At 39.4% G+C, this 11,952-nt stretch overlaps 1 long non-coding RNA gene across 1 annotated transcript in view; it reads left to right on the top strand.

The window, feature by feature from the left end:
• LOC118165472 overlaps positions 1–2,783 on the top strand; it is a 26,021-nt gene extending 23,238 nt beyond the window's left edge. Inside the window, exons 2-3 of the long non-coding RNA XR_004750061.1 lie at positions 388–592; positions 2,018–2,783. This is a non-coding gene — a long non-coding RNA (uncharacterized LOC118165472). The remainder of the gene's footprint in view (positions 1–387; positions 593–2,017) is intronic.
• The last annotated feature ends 9,169 nt before the right edge of the window (positions 2,784–11,952 follow it).

Below are 11,952 nucleotides of genomic sequence, written 5' to 3'. Positions count from 1 at the left end.
TCCTTTCCTTTCCTTTCCTTTCCTTTCCTTTCCTTTCCTCTTTCCCTCCAATGGTTTCCCTTGTTTTCCCATTTTCCCATTGGTTTCCCTTGGTTTCCCATTTTTTTAATTTGTTCATTTGAGGTCTTATAGATATACTTTTAATAAATGTCAGGACAGTATTTTGATTGTTTCTCTTTATCTTCAGTTTTAAATACCTTCAATACAGATCTTAGTATATAATCTATTTTTTCCTATTGGTGAGATATTTGCATTTGAACATCTTGTTCCATTTGGTTTATTTCCCACATACCTGAATTTGCTAAGTACTGTGCACAGCCTTATCTTAATTAGCAGCTTCTGATCCAAACAGCTGTATAATTTAATTTATTATTCCTTATACTTCAGGGCTTATATTCCAGCCTTTGTGGTACAATTGAGATGTGATTCTGCCTCCACAGCTGGGAAAGGGATTCTGACAGGACAGTATTAGGAGAAGTAACAACAGGAACATGTAGAAATTCCAGCTGGAGCTGGGACTCATTGTAGGTGTTCACTGTATCCATGGTGTCCTCCATGAAAAGATTTGCAGACAAACCAGATGAGGACACAGGTAAGCAGATGTGATGTTATTCAGACTTTATTATCATCTCTGTGAGGAAGAAGATGCTGTTTCCAGGCTCCTAATTTTGTACCTAATCTTTTGATCATACTTCCTCCTGATAATGGGCTTTGCTAGCATAAATAGTTATCATTATGTCATAAACTGAACAACCCAAAGAAAACAGAACAAATCCATACTGACAGCAGAAAACAAACAAGAAAGGCATGGCAACACTACTGAAAAAGTAGCGGGCTGCTCTTCAAAAGCCATTTCAAAACCAATATTGCCACGTTGTGCTCATTCAGTAACCTTTTAAAGAACAATCCTCTTTTGCCAAACATTATTTTGGCAGGAAAACTTAGGAAATAAGTTAATAAATCTAGCATCATCTAAGAGCCTTTTGAAGAGTATTTGCTTCCATTCACGTCTCCTCCTTACTCCAATCTCTCAATTTGCAGTCCTGAGTTTTGTTTGTTTCACATAATAAATAACAGGGATAATTGGTAGCATGCTGTTAGTCAGACCTTGATACTGCATCAGGCTCATATGACAGACTGATTCAAATGTCTGCTGGATGGAGAATGACCTGCTTGATTCCTGGAAGCCCACCAAAACCCATGTGCATGTCCCCTCCATGGTGCAAATGCATCTGCTGGTGGAGGAGCCAGTGGGGTCAGGAGGGTACATGCTGCAGAAATAAAACCATACGCCGATCTCTCCTCCCCCTCTTTAACATGATAGTGACTGCAGTGGCTTTTCATCCACGAAGGCATACATGCATCATTTATTTATAGCATGTCTGATATATCAAAATATGTCAAACACAAGCCACTGCATCCGGAGTCATCCAAGAAATTGAACTTCAGGGTGTAACCGAGCATGAAATAAGTCAGCCAACACAAGCAAGCTGCACAAGTACCAGCACAGTGGCAAGGAGCCTTCCTCCTCTGACTTCTAGAATTTAGGTGAAGTCCAGACCACTGTCTTTTCAGTTCATAAACCCTCTGATCTTGATGATGGTTAAAAATGCAACTGCTGACGCTAACATGCACTGCTAGCCTTTATAAAGTGCATAAGAATAGCTTTTTCTCCTAAACATAACTGCTACAGCAAAATCAACTTTAAAGCTGTCTTTGGAATTAAAAAGTATTTTGCCAAAGTTTACGCTGATGTCAGTGAAATATCTATGATTGAGGACTGTTAGCAATAGACGATGGTGAGGCAACGTTTATTGGGGTAATAACCGGTTATAAAAGTAGGGCTGTGGGTGGAGATTGCCAGACCTGAGCCTGGTGGGGAGGGACGATGGAGAGGAAGCGCCTGCCTGGCTCATCCAGGGTGTCATTTCAACACCAGCATCAATGACCACTGAGCTGGGCAGGATTGCTCCCACCTTGCTTCTAGTTTAAGATCCTTGCTTTTTATGTCCCGCAGTTTCACACTGAAGTTGTCTGAAGACAGAAATCATTTCAACATTAGTAGATCCTCTTTCCAGTCCCAGTTCTTGAACCTTGGTTAGAATACAAAAAAAAAAATACATTCTACTTCTTAACCCCAAAAAACATTAATTCAAGCTAAAGGAAAATTAGCAATTTTTTTCCTTCACAGCTGCTATCTTCTTACTCAATCAGACAGCTTTGCCATTCCAGTCCATTGGGCTTATTATATTTATTTTTTTCCTCAGATTCATTCATTATCACAAGTAACCTCATGTTTACCTCTCAATGAACACAAAACAAGCTGTCAGAATACCTGGGGAAAATGAATGCTCTGGAACTACAGTGCTCCTGGTGAAATCTTTGCTGGGGCTGTATTTACTATTTTGTGGGGCAAGGAAGTGGAAAAAGCAAACCACTCCTATAAGTCTTCATTTACTTATCTGTCACATGAGTTTGTACCGAAAATAAAATGATGATAGTATTTAATGCTGGTAAACCAAATTTTTAGCTGATGCAAATAGTCATAAATTCTGACTCTTGCACAGCTTCCTTAGCAGTTAACATACATGTCAAAGTCAGACCACCTGTGAGCTCATATTTTTGTGCTGACTTAAATTCATCTGTGCTATATTTGACCTTAGGTGAAACACCAAGAAAGAAGGAAATTCACCACCACCAGGTCAAAACCTCTGGCTCTGCAACATATCCTATCACTATTCAATTTTCTATGCTATTCACCTTTATGCATCAGGCTTACTCTTTTTTTTCTTCTTCTTTATGGAAGTGTAGAAGAAAATATTTTTCTCAGGCCCAGAACAGCTGGTTTTCCTTTTCTGAGGGAAGTGCAGGATTTGGTGACCTGAATTATGATGGAATATCTGTAGCTACAAAGAAGAAAATTTCTAATAATGGCTTCTTTTTATATATTGTCTTCTGCGGCATGAACACAAGATCCATAGCTTCTATTACAATAACAGATATGTTTGTCGAAAGACAAGCAAATACCCTTAGTCTGGAAATAATATATATACTAGCTACTCTACAAAACGTTACACTTACTGCATACAAATACTTGATGTTTTGTCTATGATTTGCAAAACAAAACAGCTGTGTTAAAAGAACTGTAATTATTCAGATACTTCAGCTTTTTTTTTTTTTTTTTTTTTTTTTTTTTTTAAATTTCCTTCAATATTCGGAGCCATGCACATCTAAAAACAAAGAAGAGAAGTAAACTAGAAAGAAGCTGTCCAATTTCTTCCCAGACTTCATTTTTAAAATCAGCTCCCTGCAACTAGGTGACAAATAATTTATTGTCTGACTGGATTATGCAGATGTTGAAAATACCATGAGGTTTTCTTCTGGTTCCACGGAGTCCTGCGAGGCTGCTTGGGCTCGCCTCCACAGCACTGGGATTTGGCCAGCCTGGCTTACTTGGCCTCTTTGATGTTCATATGCTCTGCTGGGCTTCCTGGGATTTGCTCCTTCCTGATTAGAACAACTAAGTACTTTCCCAAGCCCATCAATTCCTGGCACTACTCTGCGCCGTGAGTCACAGGAGGCTAATTGAATCAGTGGTGTTCAATTCCCTCCATCCCAGGACCTGCCCCCAGCCCCGGCAGCCAGCACTGACATCAGGGAATTGCGGCTGAGAGCTGCTGATGGACCGGATATGTAAAGGGGGGGAAAAACAACAACAAAAAAGGATGTTGTGAAAGGAGTGAAACAGTGACAGGTAAGGGACATCTGAGCAAACGTTTACTGTAGAGGATGGAATAACGCCCATTCATAGAGATGTTCTTTGGGATGTTTTTTTTCAGGCTAAGGCAGATTTCACACCTCCCTGTTCATACTTCTAGATATTCTTTGCTAGCTATGCCTGAGCTTGCTGTATCTCCTGCACCTTGTCCTGTCTCCCTTTGGTTTCAACTAGACAGAAGGTTCAAATGTGCCCCTCAGCAGTGACTGCTAGCTAATACTCCCCCAAAAAAAGAGGAGCTCTGGCACTGTGCTGGCCACTTTTCCTAGCTTCTGTGGTAGCTGTTACGCTTCTCAAAGGTGAATAGAAAGTTCCCTGGCCTGGAAACTAAACTGTGCCGAGTCCTCGAGACAGGGATCAGACCACAAGTCTCCACCTGCCAGGCAGTGCAGCAACCACAAGGGCATGAGGTCGTGTTCCTGCTTGCAGGCTCCCCTTTCAGAGGGGAAGTACATCTTGCAACACCTTTGATTGCAGTTTCTGAAGTTTACGGAGGAGCCAAAACATACAAACGTTATAAAACAACAAGAGGAGCTGAACCTTAAGGTTTAGCACGAGGTTTGCATGGGAGTCATGTTTCTGGAAGGCAAACAACTTCTGAAGCGTTATGCAGGGACATAAATTTTTAGCACATCTCCTCTTTCTTCTAGAAGGCCTGATTGCAGTGTGCAGGTAGTGGCACAGTTTCTTTGTACAAAAAGTGCAGAGGAGGAAAAATATGCCAGCTGCAACTGTCTGAAGAAAAGCCCTATTGATTTACTTGCAAATGCAGCTGTCACTCGCCGGTTGTAGCCAGTAAAGCCAAGCAACAGGACATGGTACTAAAACACTGCAGGGCACTTGCACTTTTCTGTGCTTGCAAAGCACCTCTCCCTGCTGCAGACCCACAGGGGTAAAACAGGGCTGAAGGAAAAAGCACACCCCCGTGCCTCCCCTTATCCAGCCACGCTTGCTGGAGATGCAGGGGCTCCATCTGCTGCAGGGAAGGGGGCACCCCACTGCAGGCACAGTATGGGGAGCAGGGTGGTACAGTGGGATCTGACATGGAAAGAAGTGGAAAAAAGCACCACTGCGTGCAGTCTGTGCTTTAGCAAGCACCTGCTGATGAAGACTGAGGCTCAGGCTCCCAAAGATGTGGGAAACGATGGGTGTCTCCACCTGCCTGTGCTTTGGGTGTGATTTAGGTGCGCCAGCTTGCACACCCCAGCTCAGGAGTGGCCCGGCAGAAAGCCCATGGAATAGCTGAATGAATATTGTGTTAAACTGCTGCTATGCTGCCTTCTTGTATTTAACTTGGGATGGCATATGGGATTTTTATATGTAATTCTGGGGGTTCCCAGGCCCACTGACTCAGCTTGGGGTGTGGAGTAACACGTACCAACGATAAAAGGGAATGTTTCCTGAGTAGGGGTTCAGTTCTGTATAAAACAAACACTTCTTTCTTTACTATTTCTCTGAACTCCATTTCTGAAGTTGATTTAGATCTCCCTCCTTTTTTGCTCCAGTTTCAGTCTGTTGGCCACGTTCCTCGCCAAGCCAACCTAATGCCCACATGAGCCCCATTAAGCTGCATGCTTCTGTGTAGGCAGAAGTACATGTTTTTCTGGACTGAGTTTTGTTTGCCAAATCTGGGCCTGTTTTCACAGATAATGACCTCTTTTTTCTTTTTGTCTCTTACCCATTCTGTGTCCTTTTTCTCCACTTCTGGTCTTTTCAAAATGTAATGTGACCCTCATACACCATTTTTAACAGCCTTATAAACCTAGTATAGTATGGTTGTATGTAAATTTATGCATTTAGAGGCAGTAAGAAAAAAAAAATCTTTCAGTTCTCTCTCAGGAACTGAGGATACTTCTGTGTCATTCAGAGTCAAGGTGTTTTTATTTATTTTCTATCTGAAGCTATTAGTTTCAACAGTGATATATTTAGGGTAAAAAATAGAAATGTCTTCTTTTCAAGTCGTCATCATTCATGCCTGCATTTTTTGAAAGGCAAGATTCTGACATTCTCTCACTTTTCATTTGGAAGTGTATTTGTATGCGGTGTTATAAAACACATGAAATCAAAATATAAAAAAGATTGATGAAAGTAAACTTTGTTATCATTTTATTTCACAAACTAGATGGAAGTTCTTGTCTGTTCTTCTCACTAGTAATGAAAAATATTCTGGAGAAATGCAGAAAGTATACTTTCAGAGTAGTGTTCATCATACTCATATTTGCAGCCTTCAGTCTGCATGCTAGATGGAGAATTGTTAACGATGAGGTCTTGGTAAACTGCCATTGTCTATTGAATCAGCACACAGCTTTGCAGCAGTAGCCAGCAAGGGTTTAAATTTGGAAATTAATTTCGTAAGAAGGGTGTTAGTTTAGTTAAGGGCCCCTTGAGAAGGATGGGGAAGGGTCCCCCCGCTGCTGGCAGCACTACAGAGCTGTGTAATGGGGACAATCAGGTCTAAGTGCCACAAAAGCACCCGCAGTGCATATGGGGCTATGAGGTTTCAGTTGGTTATGTTACACTCCTGTCTATTGATACTCCCTGATAGCATCTGGGATTTCTGAGCACTACAGGGACTTTTGTAAATGAAGTCGCCTCAACAATGTTTGTCCTAGACTGAGTGCGCTGGGGCAGACAACTGATAAGGGACCTACAAGCTTGACATCAATACACAGTCACTCTGCCATAACAATACAACAGCTACCTCAGCCTCTAGGTTACAACTTCTCAGAAATAAGGAATGCTCATTAATGTGGAAGATAATTGGAAGTGGTTTCCTAGAAAGGAAAGCCACCACAGGCAGCTGCAATGTAGAGGGCGGGCGTTTACAATGGTGGCTTTGTTTAGAAGCTATTGACGTCTGCAAACAAAAATCTATTTAATTCTAAGAGGAAAATATTACAAATGCCTTGTCCTTCTGCTCCAAACTGAGTTGATAGATTCAGCAATGTACCTTCCTCTGTACATAAAACAGGTTTATGATTCTAAAGACATTAATGTGAATGGCATGGGTTTCTTTTTAGATATTGTCTCCTCCTCCAATAGATGTGTGCTAAAATATCTTGGCAAATATCAGAAGTCAGTCAGGGCCAGGGCAGTAGAAATATTTTTCAGCAATGGCTGTGTTGCAGAATGCCATTGTTTCCTTTCACTTTGAAATATTTCTGTTTAGGATTAAATGGAAACGTTTATTTGAAATCTCATTCTCATCATATGTCTCTCAGATCCTTAAAATTTTATAGGCGCAAAATGAAGGCATTTATTTAAAGAACTTCTACCCGGCACTGAATAAGAACTGACTGACATACAGACAAGTATCTATAATATACAGACACAGATAGGTAATCCTTACTCAAGAGCTCTTCATTTTAAATCTAAAAACAATCTGAAAAACCTGCAAGTGAAACAAAAATACCCCAGAGGTATCATTTTTATTAATAATTATTCTTTCCAATGCAACAGCAGAGATCACAGCCATGTTCTTTGGGCCATATCCTGCACTTGCTGAATAGCTAGCATAATTCTTCCTGTGGACTTTTACACCACAGACTTTTTCAATGACATAACTTAGGTAATATGTCACCTGTGAGCACATAGAGCAAGGCAGCCTCTTCACCACAAATTTGATCTCCTCCATTGTTCTTGCTGATTTAGTAGGCCAATCTTCTTGCCTTATTTCTCACCTCTTGCCTATGAAGTTTCCATCAACATCAGAAATTGCCTGTGATATTCGTATGAATGCTACATGAAATTCCTTGCTGAGAAATATCAAGGGAATCAAAATCTCTTCACATGCAGATGAGCCCAATTGTTATTAGAGCTAGAGTTATAACATCAGTATATCTAACTGAACAACATATACAGTTAGTATATATTACACATATATGATGTGTATATATACATATATATACACACATGTATACAGGGTGCGCATTTATGTAGGTCTGCTTCATGTTCTTTTAGTTAAGGTGAAGCTGAATTTTCTTATAAAATTAAAAAAATAAAAGAGTTTTAAATAGACCCAAGGATATTATTCATAATAGTTCTGTTTTTCCCTCTTTTCTCTCTCCTTCCCTTTCTCTTACTCTCAAGAGTTCACTTCCCTTCTCCCTTCTTCTCTCTGTTATACACATATATATTATGAATGAAAATAAAAGTACAGAAATAAAAGAAAACTGCTGAATATTTCAAATTACAAAGTAAAGACAATTTAGTGCTATTGTGGAACCAACATTTTTAGTTTTAAAATTATGTTCTTTTTAGGTAAACTCATGTTTCCCTGTCATCAAGAAATGATATAGATAGAATCATAGAATCACAGAATATCCTGAGCTGGAAGGGACCATAAGGATCATCTAGATGGAAGAAAATTTTTGATAGCCAGTGTCTGTGTGTCAGTAATTCCACCATGCTTAACGCTTGATGAACAGGGGGATAGAATTAAGGTTTATGTTGTTTTGTTTTTATGCCAGAGCTATAAATAAGTGCAAGTATGAAAAGTAAATACATTATGATGTTACATGTTTTGTCCCTGAGGATTTTGCAATGACTGTTCTGAAATGAGAAACAAAACAAACAAAGACAGAAAAACAAAACAAAACAAACAAACAAAAAAAAAACAAACAAACAAACGGGGAATTATTTTATTCCATCCTTTACTTTTAATGTAATCCTTGTGATGCAGAATAAATTATTTAAAGAAGAAGTTTGTATCTGAGATGGCACTTTTCAGTTCTTGGTTAGAGAGTTGTGCTGTCTGTGCTGAACAGGGGCGACATTTTCCTCTGCAGTTTTTGGAGCATGGGCCATGTCGCTGCCTTACAAAGCCAGCCTGAACAGTGAAATTTAATTCGGAGATGGCTAGATCCTTCCAGATGCCTGGAAAAAAAGAAAAAGAATGAAAGAAAGAAACAAACAAAAAAGCATATTTTTTCTATTTTTTCAGCTTCCTTTCTGTTAATTATGGAGTTTATGGACTGCCGTATATAAATTACACTCCTTTATGAAATAAAAAGCAAACAGAGGGAAAAGTAGGTACTCTCCCCCATTGATTGCCCAGATGAATCTATTGGAAGCGTCACCATGTAGTGCCGTCTCAGGTGGCAGGCTGGGGAAGGACAGTTTGCCCAAGCTCTCACCAGCTGAGAGGTGGGTATGAGGCTTCCCCCCTCTGCTGAGCCTCACCTATCTGCCACCTTGAGCAAGACGTTTCAGTGTGAGACTAGCCCATAGACTTCAAGGAAAAATTGAGTTGTAAAAGCCATGACATGAAAGTGACTCGGATGTCCTTCCACTGTTTTTAGTCCCTTGGTAAGTATTGCATTGTCAATGGGAATCAAAAGCTCAAGAAGCTGGACAAACTCATAGCTGATAACGTAGAAGTTAAAAGGTAAGACTGATTGATTCCTCAGTCTTCTTTCAACTCTCCCACAAAAACTTTAGATTTTATCTTATTTTTTCCTTCTCTGGGACTGTTGTTGGGTACAAAAAGGAATGATTATTGTAAGGCTGAACTGGGAAACCCTGACAGCATGAGTTTCTCAGCCAATCTAGATATTAAAGCACCTCCTTTCCCTGCTGTTTCAGATCCTTTTACCCTGACAGCTGAGATGGTCATCTCCTCTGCCAGATTTATAATACACACCTCAGCTGACCATACATTATTGAAGAGCTTACTGGATAATCACAAGCTACTGCAGTACAATAGATATTACAGATCTGAAAGTGTTGTGACAGCAGCCAACTCCTTTCATTTCAATTTTTTCTCCCTGTCCGAATCCAAAGGAAACTGTAAATTTTGATAGGGTTAAGTCTAGTATCCAGGTGTGTAACCATGCAGGATTCCCCATCTTTGTTGATGGCTTTTACCTATCTTCACTGGCCATAAATAAATCTTGACAGTACAATATTCTCGCACTCTTAAATGAGAACAGATAATTTCGTAAATCACCTTTTAGTCACAAGAAAGGAGGTGAGGACATGCAGCCCAATAACTTGTATGGTATCTGTGGCAGAAGGAGATGATAAGAGTTCTTTAGATAGCCCACTCTTCAGCTTCAAAGTGTGACTCGTTAGACTCAGTGACTGAGCATAATCACTGCATTTTGTTTGGCTTTTGGACAAACGTCAACAAGGCTTTGGAACTGGAGAAATCAAGGTACCTGACAGTAACAGAAAGAATCTGCAATATCAGAATCTCTTAAGGAAAGCACACGTATATACAGCTGGCTGTCCTACAAGAACCATGAGAAGAACTGAAGGAATAAATACAAATAAGCTTGTACCAGTCTCTGTCTGCAGGACTGATAAAAATGGCTGAATTTTATTATTATCTATCACTAACTCATCATGGGCAGTGAGGGAAAACATTGCAGGAGAAACATAGCTGAAGGTGTTAGCTGAAACGAACAACTTAAGAGTGAGGGCAACTTACAAGAGCTTGATCTCATCCAAAGATAAATATTTCTTTCAATCCCCCTACTCAGGAGGCGGAGCAGTACACATTGCTTTCTGTACTCCAGGTCGCATCTCTCTTCTATGCATGACCTATGAACTGAAGTACAGCAAATTTTGTCTAGTATTTGCTTCAGAGCTAAGCATGATGCTTTTTTTTTTTTTTTTTTTTTTTTTTTATGAATTGTCATACAAATTTAATACTGACTGGTCTACTGGTTTACAGATACATTTTGGTAATTACAAGAACCTACTGGACACATGCACAAGGTGAAATCCTGGGATTTTTTTTCCATTAATTTAAATACGGACAAGATTGCCCTTGATTTGGAAGAAAGAACATAAACCTTTTATCTTCTTGGTCATTTCTCTATCTTTTGAAACCTTTCCTCTATCTTGTAGTATTTCACATATGATAAATACAAAATTTTATGGTAAGCCCTTGGCTTGTTTAATCATATCTACATGTTTTAATTTTCAATAACTAGACTTATGGAAGTGCTTGGAAATTGATGAATTTGCCTAAGTTCAGTGCTACTTCAAATTTTCTTCACTTAAGAAAGGATGGTATAGATGTTTCGTGTTTAAATCCATGTTTAAACCATACCTGGTATTCTGTTACATTAAAAAAATGTGATGCTCTTGTTCCTCTCTACTCACAGTACAGACATTGATTTCATATTATCCTTATCCTTACAGCCTTTATTACCAAATATAATTTGTTTTTCAGATTCTGAAGCCAGATGCTATTATCTTGAAAAGCATTTGATGTACATAAGTGTAACAGCCAATTCTATAAAACACTTCATGGGTTACTGTGTTCCAGGGCAGCATTGACAAGATTTTGCTAATTTAGAAAATTAGTTTTGCCCAAGGAGGGAAGGAAGGTCATCAATATTAATAATAGCATAATCTTCCTCTCATAATCTGAATCACACTTTTCATAATAAGAATCATAAAATTATATTCTTTGGAAGACAGAAAACAAGATCAGTTTTTCCAGGCATCCACTGAGCAAAGATAGATAGGTACACTGCAGGCTGTACTGAGCGAAGTGTTTGTTGTCTATGCTGTGCATATGGCAGCTCAAGCTTTCAAATATGATTTCAGGCTCCAAGAGGAATGATCAGGAAGCTCTGCTCTAAAATACCTGTTAATGTGTAGCTAGAAGTGAGTATAACAGGGCTTTTCATTTCTGTGATGCAGCATTTCCAAGAATATTAGAATTCGAGATGAAATTTGGCTCAATAGAATTAACTCTAAATGAAAATGAAGGGAAGACGCCAATGTCCAATTAGCAGACATGCAGAGGAGGTAGCTGCATAAAAGAATAAAAATGTGGCTATTCCACTGGCACCGAAGCTGAGCCAGGAGGAGCAAGACATTCTAACAAGGTGCTGCAGGTCTGATGTGCACAAAGCAGTGTCCACAGGGTGTTTCACAATTACTGCCTTCATTTTTTTAAAACAAACAAACAAACAAACAAACAGGGTTATTACATGGTACTAATGGGACTCTAAGGAAATACACCTGCTTGGAAAAAAAAAATACGGGAATCAAAATGTAGCGAGGGCACCAAACACTGTGTTTAAAACATAATAGGAAAGGAATGAGTAGTACGGTTGGATGATAAACAAGAGGAACCCCAGTGGAAGCAATTCTTATGGTATTTGCTTACTAGCATGAATAGGTTTTGAAGTATATAAAAGCCCCTTTGATAACTG

Source organism: Oxyura jamaicensis, chromosome 4, assembly GCF_011077185.1.
Source record: "Oxyura jamaicensis isolate SHBP4307 breed ruddy duck chromosome 4, BPBGC_Ojam_1.0, whole genome shotgun sequence".
Classification (NCBI taxonomy): Eukaryota; Metazoa; Chordata; class Aves; order Anseriformes; family Anatidae; genus Oxyura; species Oxyura jamaicensis.
This window is presented reverse-complemented; position numbering and strand designations above follow the sequence as displayed.